At 38.1% G+C, this 11452-nt stretch overlaps 1 pseudogene; it reads left to right on the top strand.

Annotated features, from left to right (window-relative positions):
* Positions 1–726: 726 nt before the first annotated feature.
* On the top strand, positions 727–826 carry LOC127116482 (uncharacterized; annotated as a pseudogene).
* Positions 827–11452: the final 10626 nt, after the last annotated feature.

Below are 11452 nucleotides of genomic sequence, written 5' to 3'. Positions count from 1 at the left end.
GATATTTGCGTTTCTAGCATTTTGTTATGGGTAGCCAGGGCATCTACTTTGCTTGCTAGTTGTTTTAGTTGTTCGCCAGTGTGTATGTTCTGGTTTAAGAAATCTTTATTGGTTTGTTGTTGGGAAGCTATAAAGTTTTCCATCATGATTTCCAAGTTGGATTTTCTAGGGGTATTATTGTTAGGATTCGGTTTCTGATATCCTGGAGATATAGATGGGGCTTGATTTGGAGACTGTCCAGGTGCGTATAAAGCATTATTACTCTTATATGAGAAGTTTGGATGGTTCTTCCAATTTGGGTTATAGGTATTCGAATAGGGGCTTCCTTGAGCATAGTTTACTTGCTCTGCTTGGATTCCAGTCAAGAGTTGACATTCCGCAGGAGTGTGGCCTTGGATTCCACAGACCTCGCAATTCTGAGTTATAGCAACCACGGCGGCTGGAGGTGATACGTTTAAACTTTCAATTTTCTGGACCAAAGCATCCACTTTTGCATTGACGTGATCAAGGTTACTTATCTCGTACATGCCAGTTTTCGGTTGAGGTTTTTCCACCGTTGTTCGTTCGGTTCCCCACTGATAGTGGTTTTGGGCCATGCTCTCGATAAGCTGGTAAGCATCAGCGTAAGGTTTGTTCATTAGTGCACCACCTGCAGCGGCGTCTATTGTTAACCTTGTATTGTATAAGAGACCATTATAAAATGTGTGAATTACTAACCAGTCTTCCAAACCATGGTGTGGGCAAAGTCTCATCATGTCTTTGTATCTTTCCCATGCTTCGAAAAGAGACTCGTTGTCTTTCTGTTTAAATCCGTTTATCTGGGCTCTTAACATAGCTGTTTTGCTTGGCGGAAAATATCGGGCAAGAAAAACTTTCTTCAACTCGTTCCATGTGGTGATTGAGTTGGAAGGGAGAGATTGAAGCCATCTTCTAGCGCTATCTCTTAATGAGAAAGGAAAAAGACGAAGTCGAATTGCCTCTGAAGTGACACCATTAGCTTTAACAGTATCAGCGTATTGAACAAATACGGATAAATGAAGGTTTGGATCTTCGGTAAGATTTCCAGAGAATTGGTTCTGTTGCACAGCCTGCAACAACGAAGGTTTAAGTTCAAAGTTGTTTGCTTCGATTGCGGGCGGAGCAATACTTGAATGCGGTTCATCTTGCGATGGAGCGGCGTAATCTCTAAGAGCACGAGCTGGTTCTGCCATCTCGGTTAAAGAAGGAAAATCTTTGAGATCAGGAAGGTCTATAGGAGGGAGATTGTTTTCAGCACGATATTCCCGAATTCGTCGTAAGACTCGGAGATATAGTTCGATATCGTTGATTCGTAAATAGAGCGGTTCGCCTTGAGAGCGAGTGCGTGGCATACAAATCAACGAAAGAAAGAAAATAGAAGAAAAAGAAACCTTAGTCTCTACAGCGTAACGGAAGAGTTACGATATCGATTGAATAAAAGTCCCCGGCAACGGCGCCAAAAACTTGATCGCTCGACTGGGTGAGTCGAGAATGGGATACAAACTGCAAGTGCACAGTTCTATCGCGTAGTTTTAAAAGATATCGATCCCACAGGGACTTATGAATCGATATACCGTTATCTAAGGTTACTACGTAAATCTAAGGTGAAAATGTTTGATTGTTTGGGGAAAAACTAAGAGCTAAACTAATATCTAGATTAAATATTAATAAAACGGATATCGGTATGTAGTTCGTCAAAACTAGGGAATCAAGTCTTTGTCGGTTTCTTGGTTTTAAAATGAATCGTTTCGGTTAACTTCATTGGTTAAAGGTTCTATCTCAAACTCTCGCTCTGTTGAATAAACCATGATTTTATATTAATGTTGCTGTCACTTATAATTAAGTCAAAAACCATATTTTGAAAACAATAAAGTTGCAGAAACTCTTTTTAAGAAAATACTGACCGTTTTAAACACCCTTATCTCAAACTCTCGCTCTGTTGACTTAGGTTATATAATTAAATCCAAATGCTTAACTCTCGTCCTCACATCCAATCTTTAAAAATACTTTTTGGAAAAGGTCAGAATTTAATTAACTCTAAAACTTGCTCTCGCCCTGATCTAGAATTAATGCCTAACTTACACTGTCCAGTTAAAATCTCAAACTCTCGCTCTATTGATTTTAACTTCTTTATGTCTTTTACTTTTGTAAAAAATCTTGTTATTAAACCTGTAAGTTGAAACCGTAAAAAGATTGATTTTGATTTTAAGTTTAAATAGACCGACTCAGTCTTGATCCCTTATTCTGCTTACTTTACATACCGATACCTAGGCAAATTAGCCAGACATGCTAAATAAATAAGAATTTATATCATGCATAAACAGACTCATTCCAGGCAGGCAATATGAATAAACAATAGAATAAGACATTAAAAATTAAATAACAATTAAAGAACCTGAATGCGTAATACAATGGTCTTGAACACTCCACCACAAGCCGGTAGGATTTGTTCTTGGATTCTTCAATTAGACGGTAAATTAAATCAAGGAAATAAAACTGGAATATAACGTAAGGTTAAATCCGGTATAAAGTTGCACAATAGTTTCCGGTGTAGAAACTATTATGCGAAAAATATCTAAAAGCTAAAACTGGAAAGGTAAATTTGCAAGGGAAAAAGAATGTAAAGCTTGCAAAAGAAATAAATAAAATAAACAATGCTAAGTTGCTGGAAAGGAAGAAAAATAAGCAAAGGCGTGAAAAGAAAATTTGGCAGAGCTTCGGCAAACTGAGCGTGCAAAAACTGAGAGTTTTTTAGGTTTGTGAGATGGCTATTTATAATAGCCTTGGTAACTGCATTCCGTTTCCCACGAGTCTTCAGCATGGCTAAATACACGGCGTGGGCATAGGACACGAACTCTCTCAACGTTCTTCTTCAATTCTTCTGAGAGCGTGACTTGCGCCAAAAAGCTAGTGGAATGGTGTGACGCTCGTCACACCATGTGTGACGCTCGTCACAGGGATGCTTCTAGTGTGACGCTCGTCACAACCCTTGTGACGCCCGTCACAGGCACAACGTGCGCTTTCTTTTGGGCTGGGCTTGGTCTTTGATATTTGTTTCCTTTTTACTCCTTTCTACACCTCCTTTTCTTCCCTTTTTCACTTTTGCTTCAAAATGGGTACCTGATGTAAATAGAAAAGAAATACTGCATAATATCTGATAAAATGGGATAAATTAAAGTAAATGATAATATAATCTAATTGAATTAAGTCTTCAAATGTGATATAATTTCATGTTATCAAACTCCCCCATACTTAAATCTTTGCTTGTCCTCAAGCAAAATTCAGTATAGAACTTGTTAAAAGTTTTAGCCAGATGAAATTTCAAAGCACACATCAATTCGTACTAGGTTGCAAATGGATTTTTGTTTAGGAGGACTCGAGTTTAATCTTGACATCAACAACTACCGTTACAACTTAGATAACCCTACTTTATGCCAATCAGTTCAAGTACCCTATGATAGCTATCCTGGTTCCTTTAGTCTTATTTTACCCGTTTTCATTCTAGCGAAATCACATTAAGCCCTTTATCCTTTCGCGCACATAGTGGAGTAACCGGTTAGTGATTATGATCCGCTTTTAGCTAGAAGTTCTGGTACATAAGTCGGATAACTTCATTATTCAGTCCATTGCAAATTGCGGGGGATCGAACCGTAGTCCGCCCTACCGAGTTCAGTACCAGATTCCTACTGAACCAACTCATAATGGGTCTTTCGTATTGTGCTTTTGCATGATCTGCAACCTTTAGATTAAATGATCTGGTAAGGATCACCTAATTTAATTAGTGCATTTCTTGATATATTTATATATCTTAGGTTACTTTGGGGATCATTCACTTATATTCATCGGCTCTCCACGTAGTTTGCTATTAAGATGGTGCTGACTTCTGTATAAACTACTTGGGGTTGCCATAGAACTAAAAGTTCAAGGAATCGGTATAATAGGTACTTATCTTGATCTAACATATTGAGGTTCTCAGAGCGTTGTTATGGTAATGATTTTGTTTTGATTTCACTCAAGTTTTATAAAGTAAGCAACCTTTATACTTATTGGGTGTGTTAAAAATTTTTTTTGTTATGGCTCAAGAAAATTGAGGGGAATAGATAATAGAAAATTTTTCACACTTAGGAACTTAACTTAAAATAAATTTTTTTTTTTTTGTTTTTTATAGGGAAAAAAAAAGGGAAATAACGATGAAAGGGAGAGTACATACTTGAAAAATGAGAATGGAAAGAATATTGTTTCCCCCCCCATACTTAAACTAAACATTGTCCTCAATGTTTTAAGGGAAAGAAATACAAAATGGAAATGCAAAGAAAATAACAACTAAGGCTGCCTTCCGCCTCTGGTTCTTGGCCCTGGTGATCTTTGACGTATGTCTAAGTTGTCGAACCTGCTAAACAATTCAGTAAACCGCTGGTCGGTTATGGCATTCCGAGCATCCTGTTGCTGTTGCATTTGACGCATCATCTGCATCATCTCTGCATTCTGTGTCTGCATACCATCGATAGCATCCATAATGTCGTCGTTGGTCGCAGGCCTTCTTCGTCGACGACGTTGGGAGGATGGATCATGGATAAAGAGTTATCAAGTCTTAAACATAGGTATGAATATTATGAGTAATATTTATACCGGATTGACCCGCTATGAGAATACTATATAGAAAGTTATGCAAAGTGTCATAAGTTATTCTCATGGTGATAATAGTGTATACCACTCTTCGACCTGAAACCACTATGGATCCTAGATGTAGAGTCGAGTGCTTTATTGCTGATCCAACGTTGTCCGTAACTGGATAACCATAAAGACAGTTGATGGGTACTCCACAAAGCATCCTGAGGGACATGAGTGTCCTAGATGGAATTTGTCCATCCTGCGTAACATGATAAATGTCTATGGGTCCAATATTGAACTGGACAAGGATGACACGGTCTATACCTTGTGTTCAATATAGACATAAGGGCAAAGGGGTAATTATACACATAATTATTATCACAGGAGGTTTTGTCAGATCACATGGCATTTTCGTGACTTGGGGAGCAGTGATGTGTTGCTAGATACCGCTCACTGTTTATTATGTTAAATGCGTGATTTAATATAATTGCCAACGTCGCGAAAACCTACAGGGTCACACACAAAGGACGGATTGATGAGAAATAGAGTAACTAAGGAACACCGTAAGGTACGGTGCACTTAAGTGGGAGACGAAATATGGTAAGGTACCAAATACTTAAGTGATTTTGGCATATTATGAGATATGGGCCAAAATACACTTAAGTGGGCTTTTTAGCTTGAAGCCCACACAAGTGGTTCTATAAATAGAACCCCTTTGGTAGAAGCATTGTCACTCCACTCAGACTGAAATTCAAGTAGAGACTTGGAATTTCGTTTCCCTCTCTCTCTCACTCAAAGCCTTCATTCATAACAGCTAGCACTGCGATTGAAGGAATCCGTTCGTGTGGACTGAGTAGAGACGTTGTCATCGTTCACCGTTCGTGATCGCTCCGTGGATTTGTATCCAAGGTTTTGATCGTTGCAAGAGATCTGCACCAAAGGTTTGAATCGCCACAAGAGGTAACGATTCTATCACTTATCATGCTCATTCGTAAGGATAACTAAATGGAGAAATTTTTAAATTCCGCCGCGCCTTGGATGGCAATTCTCCTTCAAGTGTATTATGTGGTGAATGTAAATTGAATGCTAGGAATTAGTGTATTTGTACATGGAATTTGAAATGTAAATTGTTGAATGGTTTGAATCAATGTGTAATCATGTATTGAGAAGAGTTAATGACATTTGGATTGAATGGTATTTGCAATTTCATGCTAGGTTAGGTTAGGTTATGTGTATGTTAAGTCATTTGGTCATGTGGTTTTGGTCATCTATATAATGAAATGAACATGGTTTATGGTTTGAATTGAAAATGGTTATGGACATGGATCAAAGATAAATCACGGATCATGGTTCGTCACATCGATTGGAACATGAACTACGATTGAGAATAAACAAGTTTGAAATAGTCATGGATTATGACTTAAACAATGACTTTGGTTAGATGGTTGACTTTGGTCAATTGGTTGACCAAAAAGTCAACAGTTGACCAAAAGTTAACAGTTGTAAAAAAGGTGTATTTTCTTATGAACTGTTGAATATGTACAACAATGCCTCTGAAATATCCCCTGCTATGAATCAAACTAGATGAATACCAACCAAGCAACATATCATGACCAGACAATGTTTCAAATGAATCCCAATCAATGAATCAGGACCACGAATCTTCTAAGTCCATGAACCATCCATAATGGACCAAATGAATCAGATGGAACCTCAATCTTGAATGTATACCCCATTGATGATGATGACATAGTCAGAAACTAGGGTTTCCACCCCCTCAAAGTAAACCATATGATTCATGACCTTCCAAGATCAATGACCAGGGTTTGGGTGACTACCTAGTCCAAAAGTCAACCAAGCAAGGCATTTGAACACCAATCCTCCCTAATTAGGGTTTTAAACCAAGCACAAAACTCCTCGAATACATATCAAGTCATGGGCCCACCATTGGGGTTTAGATGCAGGTCAAATATCTTCAGAGTCGAACACAAGATCCCATAGGGGCATAGTCAAGAATTAGGGTTTGGATCCCCAGATGAATGTCATGGTGTAGGCCTCAAGAATCAAGGTTTCAAAGAATCTAGAAATTAGGGTTTCCCCACATGATGAGCAACACCACAATCTTCAGGCCAAAACCCTGATTTTTGTTAACCACAATCTTGAATCTATGATGTTTCTTAGCATGTGTTAATCATGAATGAATGATACACATGAATGAAATATGAATGAGTCTTAAGCCATAAGTCAGATGAGAAGCGAAAAGGGAGGGCAAATTTTGGGGTACAACAACTTTCCCTATTTAATCTTCTTGAACCTAAATACAAGAGTTGCGGAAGCTTTTCAAGTATTCAAGGTAGAAGAGGATTAAATACTAACGTATCCGGAAAAAATTCCGTTGAGAATGGATGTAATATGATGAGAGTTTTGTAGTTTTCCACACAAAGGTTAGGCTTTGGGTGGGTCAATGAAACTAGATTTTTGATTTTCTCGTTTGCACGATTTCGTGTTATGATATGCATGAGTGAAACGACATGATTTATGTATGGAGATGGTTTATGCAATGGTTAGGCCAGATGCTCATATAGAGGGCGGTGGGAATTTCGGGCTAGGATAAGGGTCATCCATACGTGATTCTATGACACATACTTCAAGCTAAAAAGTTGTTATCATACCTCTGAATTATGTTTGAAACATGGAGAGAGCTTGTACTTGTGCAACATGTTTCTGCCCCAATGTACTGGATATCTACACGAACTGCCCCAATTACAAATTATAAAGTAGTCTGATCATCTGAAGATCTCAAACTGGTTTACCCCAGCGTCTTAAAACCGTGTTCTCTTGATTAACCCTCTTAGGAATGATTGACTTCTCATGCTCTTGGGGTAACTTGCCCCAATATGAGCATTGAAGTAAGCTTGCCCTTATCCGGGTGATTCAGAGACATTTGTAGAATCTCGGCGTGGTTGCCCTAGATTGACAGACTCTTGAAGAGATCCGAGCTATGGGCTATCATGAATTTTTTCAACCTTCCCAATATGTAAGCTTCCTTGATGTCAAGTGACTGTTTGCAAGTAAACATGCTCATTTTGAAAATGATAATTGTAATGCCATGCTCATGCAAGTTTTGAAACTCAAGTGTGTTCACTAAGATTATGACATATAGTGAACGAATCACTATTTAGAATGCCATATCAGCATCAATACAATTGATAATCAACTCTTTAGGAGTCAGCTTAACACGATCTTACCATAGTATGCTTTTCGAAATAGACCCTGCTTCAATTAGGTCTTTTGAGGGTTGTAATGTGGCCTGGTTCACGATTTCAGAAAGAAAAGATATAAGGCTCAAAACCTATTCTAGCCCGACCATTCTTCGCGATGTTCTCCAGTCCTACATTCAGTTATTTTAAAACAAGCGTTCATCTTTCAAAAAAGGATTTGGAATATTAGCAATGATGGTTAAGGAACCCATTGAGAGTTTGAAGTGATAGTCACTCATCTTCTACTTTCGTTTGCAGTCATAGAGATTTGCTCTTGCTGAGGATTTTGATATTGATCCTCTTGTCTCTTTTATTTTGCTTTCCCTTATTTCTGCCTAGACATGTCCTTTTGAATTGCAGTCCACCGAGATGCCCTAACTTTTGCCTAAGTCAATCTTGTTTTCAAGCTTTTGCCTTAGCGGACTTTTCATTTGCTTTTGCTTTTTTCATTTCATCTTTTCTTTTTGTATTGGAGCAAATCCTGTGATACTTGCTTGTTTGATTTATGGCAAGGTTCGTGACTATCTCATTCCTTTTATTTTTATTGGTAAGGGATAACCATTTTGAATTTGTGATTCCATCCTCTTGAGAGGGATATGATATGATTGATCACTTGATGGAGTATTATCCTTCTGAAATTTGAACGCGAGTCCACACTAACTGAAGACTACCCTGCCCCTAGTTAAACATGAGGGTTTTATGTGTAAAGAACGAAAACTCCTACTTCAAGGCCCGAAGGGGTTGACTAGGGATTAACTTCCTTATACCTCTAGTGTTTAGGAATTTGAACAATGCCTTACACCATCATCATAATTTTATTCAAAAGCATACAGGCAACGATCTTACACATTTTAATTGCATCATTCTCTTTTGATTTTGTTTGAGCAATAGTTTGATACTAATAAAATAAAGTATGAGTGAACACGAATGGATTTAAGCAAAACATGCACGTCTATTCCATTATTATTATCATCTGAAAACCAGACAAGTTTTACAAATGAACAAAAAATAGCAAACAATAAAATATTATAAATTAGACATGATTGAGTAGTCTAATACTACGAGGTCTAACAAGCTCTATCTATTTAGACATTGTGAGGATGTCTCTCTTCTTGATCGTTGTTTCCTTTGCTGATTTGCTTCTGCTTCAAATTCTTATTGCCTTGAGTTGGTCTTTAGTGTGGCAAGAGATATTGTTCTTGAGGAAGAATCAGCAGAATGTCCGCAATTGCAATTTGTATGCTATCCCTCTTTAAACAGTTCTCGAGTCGTTCATCAATTGCAACCTGGTTTAAGAAGTCTGTTGTCATGTTGTCCATGTATAGCCCAAAGACCATTTCTTCTCTGTCAATGCTCTTTCCCTTTTCCATGACTCTTCAATGATCGGTGTCGGTGAATCATTGTCTTTCTGACGAAGGAATGAACAATGTGAGTTTTTTGGTTGACATGCATGAGATGCAAATGAACGAATGCACATGTTGTTGTTGGAATGAAAATAATTATGCAATACCCATAGATTCAAAGCATTGATGGCATAATAATTCAGGTTCAAAATTTCGGCATATATTCAGCAATGTAATAATGATATGCAATAAAGTATGTTAACAATATAAAACAATCCAGATAATCTACGCATACTGCCTGATGCAGGATCAAAGGTCCCGCGTCCATGAGAATAAGGTATGTAGAGTCTATGCTTTCCTGCAGAAAAACCCATATCCCCCTCACAAGCAGGTTCTATTCTTCAAAAGGTAGTCCCTATAAGGTCTCCCAGAGTCAAGAATCGAAATGAAAATACCATGTCATAGCTAATTCTCATAGGAAAAAAGTACTTCGGCTTGGATTGATGTAGGTTAGGAGTTGGTTATGACTTAGGTTTGGAGTTAGCTTGGGAAACATTTAGGATGAACTCGGTGAGTGTTCTGTTAACTCACTGAGTTAGGAGTTAGTTAGTGCAATTCAAGTTGGTTAGCTCATTGGTTAGTTGGTTGTTTTGAGTGACTGGTTGTAGCAGGTTATACCTAAGTGACATTTGCCTTGAAATCTGATTGTTGACCTGTTGAACAGGTTCCTCTTTTAAAGCCAATTGTTAGTGACTTGAATCATGCAATGTCGTGTTTTTACTGCTATGCTTTGCTTGTTTTGATTCCTTTTGCACTGCCTTGGATTGTTGTGGCTTATTAAACATAGTGTTGCAGGTTTTGTGGTTGAAATGAGGACCTCACATGGAATTCTATTGGTGGTTATGTTGGCTTGATGGACCTTGGTACTCATGAATTTGTGAACTGATTTGCTCATTATATGGACCTTGTAGAATGAGCGGTATACGTACACCCTACATTGGTTTATGATTCTTGACTTGATTCCATATGTGCATGTGGTGGCAGACCTGTAACATCTCTTGGATGTTGCCTGCATTGTTTGCTCTTCATCAGGGTTCGTGGTATGGTTAACACAATTGGCATTGTTGTTTGTAATTCATTGTTGTTATGCATTGCTATTTGTAATTCAATTTATGGATGATGCTTAGCCTTTTTTGTGTTGAGTTTTGTGAGTCTTTGTAATTAGGTTCAATAGGTTAGGCTTTAGTTTAGTCTGTGGTGGATGTTTTACTGTGAATGATTCTAGTTTTGTCTGTTTCATGCTTGGTTTTAATGCATCCTGGCCTTGTTTGATTTGTTGATTGGTTTGTATTGTGATGTGTTCCATTGCAGGTTTATTGTGTTGCTGCAGAGTTGATGTTCAAATGGTGGTACAGGTTGGAGCATTCATGGATATTGTGAGGTAGGCCTATGATGGTGAATGGCATGTGGTTGCAATGCTTACTGATGCAAAATGATATGTTGATATGCTCAGCTCTGCAGTGTCATGTTTGGTTTGCAAGGCTTGTGTTGAACATTTTTTTGGTCATTGGATTATCTTGATGCTGACCATATAATCACTTTGCAGCAGGTGTGAGGTTTGTGCATCTAGGTCTGGTTATCTTGATGTCTTGGTTCAAGTCTTGTTGGTTTGAGTGTAATGCAACGATTTGGTTTGTATTCTGCAGTAGGAATTCTGACTGGTGAATTTATGCATTGCACTTTGCATTGGTTGCTTCTTGTTGGTTCTGACTTGGTTTGTTTGCAGGATTCTTGGCCATGTTCTGTGTGATGGTACTGCAACCTTGCTGTAGCAGGTAGCAGGTCAGGGTTGTGACTTGGTTTGATCTGTTGCAGGATGGCTATTTTAACTTTGGTATGATGCAGAATTCCTAACCATTTGCTTACATTTCATTCTGTCATGACATAATCTTGGTAAATGCTTGAATGGTGCAACTTGGATGTGCAATAGAATGGCTTGCAGCATATGGCATCATGGTTCTTGACTGGTATGACATGTTTATTGGTAGCATCGTGTCATGAAGTCATGTTTGGATGCATGGACACTTATGCTAGGGTAATGATAGGTTTCTTCCTTCATTGAACATGTGGTTTTCTTTTATTTCATAGTCAAGGGCAATGTGCTAACTTGCATGGTCATGATATTGGTTGATTTTGTAGGCTTGATGGGCATGATTTTGA

Source organism: Lathyrus oleraceus, chromosome 1 (assembly GCF_024323335.1).
Source record: "Lathyrus oleraceus cultivar Zhongwan6 chromosome 1, CAAS_Psat_ZW6_1.0, whole genome shotgun sequence".
NCBI classification, from domain to species: Eukaryota; Viridiplantae; Streptophyta; class Magnoliopsida; order Fabales; family Fabaceae; genus Lathyrus; species Lathyrus oleraceus.
The sequence above is the reverse complement of the archived record's forward strand: the minus strand, read 5'-3'. Positions and strand labels throughout refer to the sequence as shown.